Here is a 7,518-nt window from a genome sequence, read left to right as displayed (position 1 = left end):
CCTGCCTCAGCCTCCCGAGTAGCTGGGACTACAGGCGCCCGCCACCTCGCCCGGCTAATTTTTTTGTATTTTTAGTAGAGACGGGGTTTCACCGTGTTAGCCAGGATGGTCTCGATCTCCTGACCTCGTGATCCACCCGTCTCGGCCTCCCAAAGTGCTGGGATTACAGGCTTGAGCCACCGCGCCCGGCCGGCATTTTCCTTCTTACTGACAAGGTTGAGCATCTTTCCATATGTTTATGATGATTTGAGTTTCCTCTTTTATAAGGTACCTGTTTTAATCTTTTTCCCATTTTCCTACCTTGTGTTAGTCTGTCATTGACTCACAAATTTTTGTTTGTTTTTTTTTGTTGTTTGTTTGTTTTGTTTTGTTTGAGATGGAGTCTCCCTCTGTTGCCCAGGCTGGAATGCAGTGGCATGATTTCAGCTCACTGCAAACTCCGCCTCCCGGGTTCAAGCAATTCTTCTGCCTCCATCTCCCCAGTAGTTGGGACTGCAGGAGATGTGCGCCACCATGCCTGCTAATTTTGTATTTTTAGTAGAGACGGGGTTTCACCATATTCGCCAGGCTGGTCTTGAACCTTGTGATCCGCCCACCTCGGCCTCCCAAAGTGCTGGGATTACAGATGTGAGCCCTGCAATCGGGCAATTATATATCTTTTCCCAATTGATGGTAGGTGTTATATTAAGAGTTTTGATGATGGCTGGGCGCGGTGGCTCAAGCCTGTAATCCCAGCACTTTGGGAGGCCGAGACGGGCGGATCACGAGGTCAGGAGATCGAGACCATCCTGGCTAACCCGGTGAAACCCCGTCTCTACTAAAAAATACAAAAAACTAGCCGGGCGAGGTGGCGGGCCCCTGTAGTCCCAGCTACTCGGGAGGCTGAGGCAGGAGAATGGCGTGAACCCAGGAGGCGGAGCTTGCAGTGAGCTGAGATCCGGCCACTGCACTCCAGCCTGGGCGACAGAGCGAGACTCCGTCTCAAAAAAAAAAAAAAAAAAGAGTTTTGATGAATAAATATTCTCAATTTTAATGTACTCCAGTTTACTGATCTTTTATGGTGGGTGTATTTTGTGTCTTATTTAGAAAAACTTTCCTGCCTCAAGGTAACAAATATTTTCTCCCATATTATTTTCTAAGATTTTTACAATTTTGCCAGATTTTTAATTCACCTGGGAATTATTCCTATGTATGGTATAAAGTAAGGGTCCAATTTTACTTTTGTGACTATGGATACCCAATCATCTCAGCACCATTTACTGAAAGTTTCTTTTATCTTTCTCCTTTATTCTTTAGTGCCTCCATTTATATATGAGTGATTTAAGTCTGGGTTCTCTCTTCAAATTCATTGATTTTTTTTTTTATATCCCTGCACCAATACTTATTTATATCTTAATTATTATGACTTTTAAAATTTTAATATCTGGAATGGCAAGTCCCCTAACTTATTCTTCTGCAAGATCATCTTGGCTAATTTTGGCCCTTTGCACTTCCATATACATTTTATAATTAAGTTGTCAAGTTCCATCAAAAAGTCTGCTGGGATTTTAATTGGAATTGCAATCAAATCTATAAGTCAATTGGAGATAACTCACATATTTTTAAAGAATTAATTGATTTTCCCTTTTATTTCTAGTTGACACAGTACATATTTATTGGATACAATGATATTTCAGTACATGTATACAATGTGCATTTATCAAATCTGGGTAATTAGCATATCCATCACCTTAAACATTTATCATTTCTTTATGTTGTGAACATTCAAAAGTCTCTCTTCTAGTTTCTTGGAAAAAATACATTAAATTATTGTTACCCATATGCACCCTATAGTGCTATAGAACACTAGAACTTATTCCTCTCATCCAGCTGTAAATTTGTATTTGTTATGTAACCTCTCATCATCTTCCCCTCCCACTACCCTTCCCGGCTTCTAATAACCACAGAGAATTCACTTTTTTTTTTTTTTTTTAAGATGGTGTTTTGCTCTTGTTGTCCAGGCTAGAGAGCAATGGCACGATCTTGGCTCACTTCAACCTCCGCCTCCTGGGTTCAAGTGATTCTTCTGCCTCAGCCTCCCCAGTAGCTGGGATTACAGGTGCTTGCCACCATGCCCTGCTAATTTTTGTATTTTTGGTAGAGATGGGGCTTCTCCATGTTGGCCACGCTAGTTTTGAACTCCTGACCTTAGGTGATCCACCTGCCTCGGCCTCCCAAAGTGCTGGGATTATAGGCATGAGCCTCTGTGCCTGGCTCAAATTCACATTTTTAACTGTTATTTTCTGGCCAGATACAGTAACTCATGCCTGTAATCCCAGCATTTTGGGAGGCCAAGGCAGGAGGACTGCTTGAGCCCAGGAGTTTGATATCAGTTTGGGCAACATAGGGAGACCCTGTCTCTACAAAAAACAAAAGTAAATTTGCCAGGCATGGTGGTTTGTGCCTATACTCCTACCTACTTAGGAGGCTGAGGTGAGAGGATCACTTGAGCCCAGAGATTGAGGCTGCGTTGAACTGATCACACTATTGCACTCCAGCCCAGGTGACAGAGCAAGACCTGTCTCAAAAAATAAAAATAAATAAGTGTTGCCTTCCAATCCATAAACATGGATGATGACATTGATAGATATCATCTTATAGTTAAATTAATGTTGATAACAATTGAAATTGTCCTGAAATATTTTCTCAGCAAAAAAGTTTCAACATCAATTATGTAGTGGTGTTGAATGAAATATATAGTATGTTAAAAAGTATTATTTGCATTCACATAGGTTGTTATTTTTAAAATCTGACTTGGAACAGATAGTTTTTTGGGTTTAAAAATTTTTTTTAAGACAAGATCTTACTCTGTGGCCCAGGCTGGAGTGCAGTGGTGCAATCATGGCTCACTGCACCCTTGACTTCCCAGGCCTAAGCAATATTCCCACCCAAGCCTCTCAAGTAGCAGGGACTAGGTGAGTGCCACCATGCCTGGGTAATTTTTTGTAGAGATAAGGTCTCCCTATGTTGCCTAGGCTGGTCTTGAGCTCCTGAGCTCAAGTGATCCTCCCACCTCGGCCTCTCGAAGTACGGGGATTACAGTACTGAGCCAACAATGCCTGGCATTGGAAAAGACAGTTTTCGTTTCATAAAATGCTTTTGGTTTGTTTGTTTCTTGAGTTCTGATTCAGTAGCCTGGTTTAATGACAAACTAGAAATCACAGTATGGGAAAAATATAGGAGATGATGCTTTGATATCAGGAATATTGTGGATTATCAAACTAAAATTAACAGATTCTATTTAGCCTCCTAGAATTTCAAAAATTTATGGACATTAGTATACATCCCTACCTTCATGATATCAGAAATGAAGGGTAGTGAAGACAGCAGAGTTAAAGATGAGAATTGTCTCCATTTCAGAACGTATTTAGCTGAAATGAGACATTTCACAATTTGGTCTTCTGGTCTGCTCATCACCGGAAGCCCCAGCTTCCTCCTGGATAAGAACTTGTACTTGGATTATATTATTATAACCACATTGTAATTATTGTGGAAACATCACGGACGACACATAAAAGTATTTTTACTCATGATCCCTACTTATAGTCTTGATTCCCTTTGATCGTCACATCTACTTGTTTTGCAATTTTAGTCCCTAAATCAGACATTTGGTATAGTTGGTCAGCCTAGAAACATCAAAGACAACAAGCTGTCTAGCTATTTGTAAGATTGTCATTGAAGTCCCTTGTGTTTGCACAGATTGCATCCGTCTATTCTGAAAGATGAGCAACAAATCCAATCAAAGCCTGAGTGAAATAACTGACAATCTTAAAGCAACCCTGATGGTCATTCATGAGTCCAGCAGTTTCTTTGCAGAGCACCAAACACTTTACTTACAAAAGTAAGGTTAGTGGGAGCTTGGTATTTTCCATATCATCTTGGAGAAGCACTGTTTTGCTTATTCTGTTTCCTCCTCCTCCTCTTCCTCCTTTTCTTTACATATTTTATGTGAATAAGAAAGTACTATTGGCTGGACAGGTTGGCTCATGCCTGTAATCCCAGCACTTTGGGAGGCCGAGGCAGGTGGATCACCTGAGGTCAGGAGTTTGAAACCAGCCTGGCCAACATGGTGAAACCCCGTCTCTACTAAAATACAAAAATTAGCCAGGCATAGTGGTGCACACTTGTAATCCCAGCTACTCGGGAGGCTGAGGCAGGAGAGTCCGTTGATCCCAGGAGACAGAGGTTGCAGTGAGCTGAGATCGTGCCACTGCACTCCAGCCTGGGCAACAGAGCGAGAATATGTCTCAAAACACAAAACAAAACAAAAAAGTGTTATTTACAGGAATAAGAACTAAAATGCCTTGTTACTATCTTGTTTTGGCATTGCCAAATTTAGCCTATTTGAGTGCATGCATTGCATTTGGGGATTGCTGTTTTCTTTTGTGTTTTGTATGTTTGCTTTAGATGTGTAGACAGAGGGAGTGGGGTAAGGCTTTACAGAGATTACTGCAGAAGGCTTTTTTTTTTTTTTTTATCATAGAGGAAAATGCACCCTTCTCTTAACAAGAATTTGGAGTTAAAACGAGACAGATTCCATTCCTGCCTTCACATTAATTGGCCAGGGCAAATCACTTAACCTCTAGGTTTTCTCTCTGCAGAATGAAAGCGGTGGCCTGTACACACCCATTTAAATCCCTCCTCCAAATATTCATTTGTTCGATCATTGTTAATAAACACTATGATTCTTGGAGCGCTCCAAATTGTGTCTTTGCTTTTAAGCATCACTCCCCTTCCTCCTTTAAAACCAGCGCCTGACATCTTCCCCAAACAGATCGAAACACTTTTACCGTCTGAAAATGTACATGGGAAAAGAAACGCGTTTCGTTGCAGTCACCCGGCGCCAACCTAGACCTGGCGGGCCAGCGAGCTCGTGAGATTTTCTTTCTTTCTAAAATAAAGGACAATCTCTACACTTTAAAGGGCACCCCAGTTACCCGAAGAAATACAACTTAAAGGGCGCCTGGGGTCAGGGCGGGACACCCACCCACGCTTTTCTAGGCTGGGGAAACCTGGGAAACTTTTGGGCTCCCGCCGAGTCACGCGGCAGTTCCACGGTAGGAATTGTGCAATGGGGCTTGTCAGGCGGGCGTCCTAGTGGAGAAGAAGCGGGGGAGGCTGCTACGGTGCCAAGGCTTTTCTGTACAAAAAAAAAAAAAAATGCTAGGCTGTCTCATGCCGTGCGAGGCGCGACGGCGCGGTCTGACAGCCGAGTTACCGCTGGCCACAAGCCCGGGCCAAGAAAGCATCGCTTCCCCGCGGGGACCTGGAGGGAGCAGCGCGTGCGTGCGTCCGCTCCCGGGGGCAGAGACCTCCCGCCCACCACGGCGCTTTCCCGGGACTCTGCGAGCGGCCAGGGTGCGAGCGGGAACTGCGGCAGGCGCAGACTGGCCACATCGATCGCGGTCGGGAAGTCCGGGCTCGCGCTTTCGGGAAGAGCGCCCGGGCTTTCAGCTGTGCGGTACCCCCGCCTGCGCCGCCGCCGGCCAGGCTCTCACTTTCGGATGGTGACGCATCCAGCTGGCTCCGCGGGAGCCTGCACTCAAACCTGGAGCCCTCTGGGGCGGCCTACTCCTCAGCGCTGCGTTACTGAGCGCTCCCTGGGTGCAGGCTTGGTGATCCAAGTTTGGTCACAGTCATCACTTATGTCACTATCCTTGTGACGTACATACTATTATTAGCGTCACTTAGAAGTGAGGAAACAGGCTCCAAAAGCGTGTTACTTGCTTGTAGTCAAACAGAAGGCAGAGCTGTGAATCAAATCCAGGTTTGTCTTGACATGCCACTAGCTCATACTTCTCTTGGATCAGCCACTAAATGGCTTTCACTCCAGAGAGCAGCGAGCAGGTAACACATGAGATGAGTGTGTGGCCTTCCCGAAGCCCACTGCCCAGGGGCAGAGGGGGCACTTGCTTCTGGCTGGGGCTCACTCATTTGCCCAAATGGGCTGTAAAATATATACATACACACATATGTGTATATATACACATATATATATACACACAAACATACATATATACGTACGTGTGTGTGTGTGTATGCATACTGGAAAGCATTCCGCAGACTCTGAGCCTCTATTTTCAATCTTGTATTGGGATCAGGGGCACCTATCATAAGGAGTAGTTGGAAGATGAAATAAGATAGTGTTAACATAGATGCTAGCATCTCGGGGACGCCTGATATATGCCATTTCGCTCTTTTTGCAGCATTCCTGGGGACATCAGGGCACTCACGCTCCTTAACACTGGACAGGAGACCTGCGCAGTCATTCTAGGTCAACACCCTCTCTGACAGACTATGAATTTAATCCACTCAACGGGAAAATCACTTACCTGCATCACCATCTAGTTACTGACAGACACCAAGCGAGGGTTCCTGCTACCCTTCAAACACACATACCACACACTCACACTCACACACTTGCTGCCCCTCAAGCACACATACCACACACACTCACACACTTGCTGCCCCTCAAGCACACATACCACACACTCACACACTTGCTGCCCCTCAAGCACACATACCACACACACACACTTGCTGCCCCTCAAGCACACATACCACACACTCACACTCACACACTTGCTGCCCCTCAAGCACACATACCACACACTCACACACTTGCTGCCCCTCAAGCACACATACCACACACTCACACACTCACACACTTGCTGCCCCTCAAGCACACATACCTCCCCCCCACACACTTTCTACCTCTCACACATACACACATTCACACTTGCTGCCTCTCAAATACACATAAAACGCACACACACTTGCTACCTCTTAGACATACAACACACACACTACCACACATACACACACGCATACATGCACCCCCTCTTTTTCTCCTGGAAGATTCAGACCGGCTCTGAGGCCTGAACGTGACTTCCTCCTAGCCTTGGCAGTGGCGTGGGCGGGGACCTCCGGGACAGCAAACAGAGGAAATCAGTCACTACACTCGCCCTCAGCCAGCACACAAGGAGAGGGGGACCCAGCCTGGAGTCCCTCGGCCAGCTCAGCAGGAGGCCCCTGCTGGCGGGAACTGGGCCCCTTTTGGTAACACGGGGAATCACTGCAGCCCAGTGAGAAACGCATGCGTTGGGCTGTGGAATGTCCAAAACTGTGAAAATTAAGGAAATAGGCTTTAGGATTCACTTCAAAAGTGAAATCGGCGAATGAAAGTTTTCTAACATGATGAGATCTTGGAAATTATTCACTGCATTTTCGGGCGGTTTTAATAATCACTGCCCAACTAGAGCAGCTGTTTTTCCCCTCCCAAGGCCCCATTTTGTGAATTGAGACTGAAATAACTGGCCAGGTCTTTCCCTTGGGCACCCTGGAATGTTGGGAATATGAATGGCCTCTTAGTAGAGTTGGAGCTCCAAAGGAAAGGACCCTTTAGAAGCAAACTTCCATGGTGCCACCGCACTCCAGCCTGGGCCACAGAGTGGGACTCCATCTCAAAAACAAAACAAA

General features: G+C 45.4%; 1 long non-coding RNA gene across 2 annotated transcripts; it reads left to right on the top strand.

Annotated features, from left to right (window-relative positions):
• The first annotated feature begins 2,042 nt into the window (after nucleotides 1-2,042).
• On the top strand, nucleotides 2,043-4,742 carry LOC117092040. Of its 2 annotated transcripts, none has more exons than XR_004440607.1 (3): nucleotides 2,043-2,098; nucleotides 3,739-3,880; nucleotides 4,523-4,742. It is a non-coding gene; the product is annotated as an uncharacterized LOC117092040 (long non-coding RNA). The 2 variants fall into 2 exon arrangements; XR_004440606.1 differs by having other exon boundaries at nucleotides 3,739-3,885.
• The last annotated feature ends 2,776 nt before the right edge of the window (nucleotides 4,743-7,518 follow it).

The sequence above is a fragment of the Trachypithecus francoisi genome, unplaced genomic scaffold (assembly GCF_009764315.1).
Source record: "Trachypithecus francoisi isolate TF-2019V2 unplaced genomic scaffold, Tfra_2.0 Lachesis_group12, whole genome shotgun sequence".
NCBI classification, from domain to species: domain Eukaryota; kingdom Metazoa; phylum Chordata; class Mammalia; order Primates; family Cercopithecidae; genus Trachypithecus; species Trachypithecus francoisi.
Note: the sequence above shows the minus strand (reverse complement) of the source record. Positions and strands in the feature narration are given on the sequence as shown.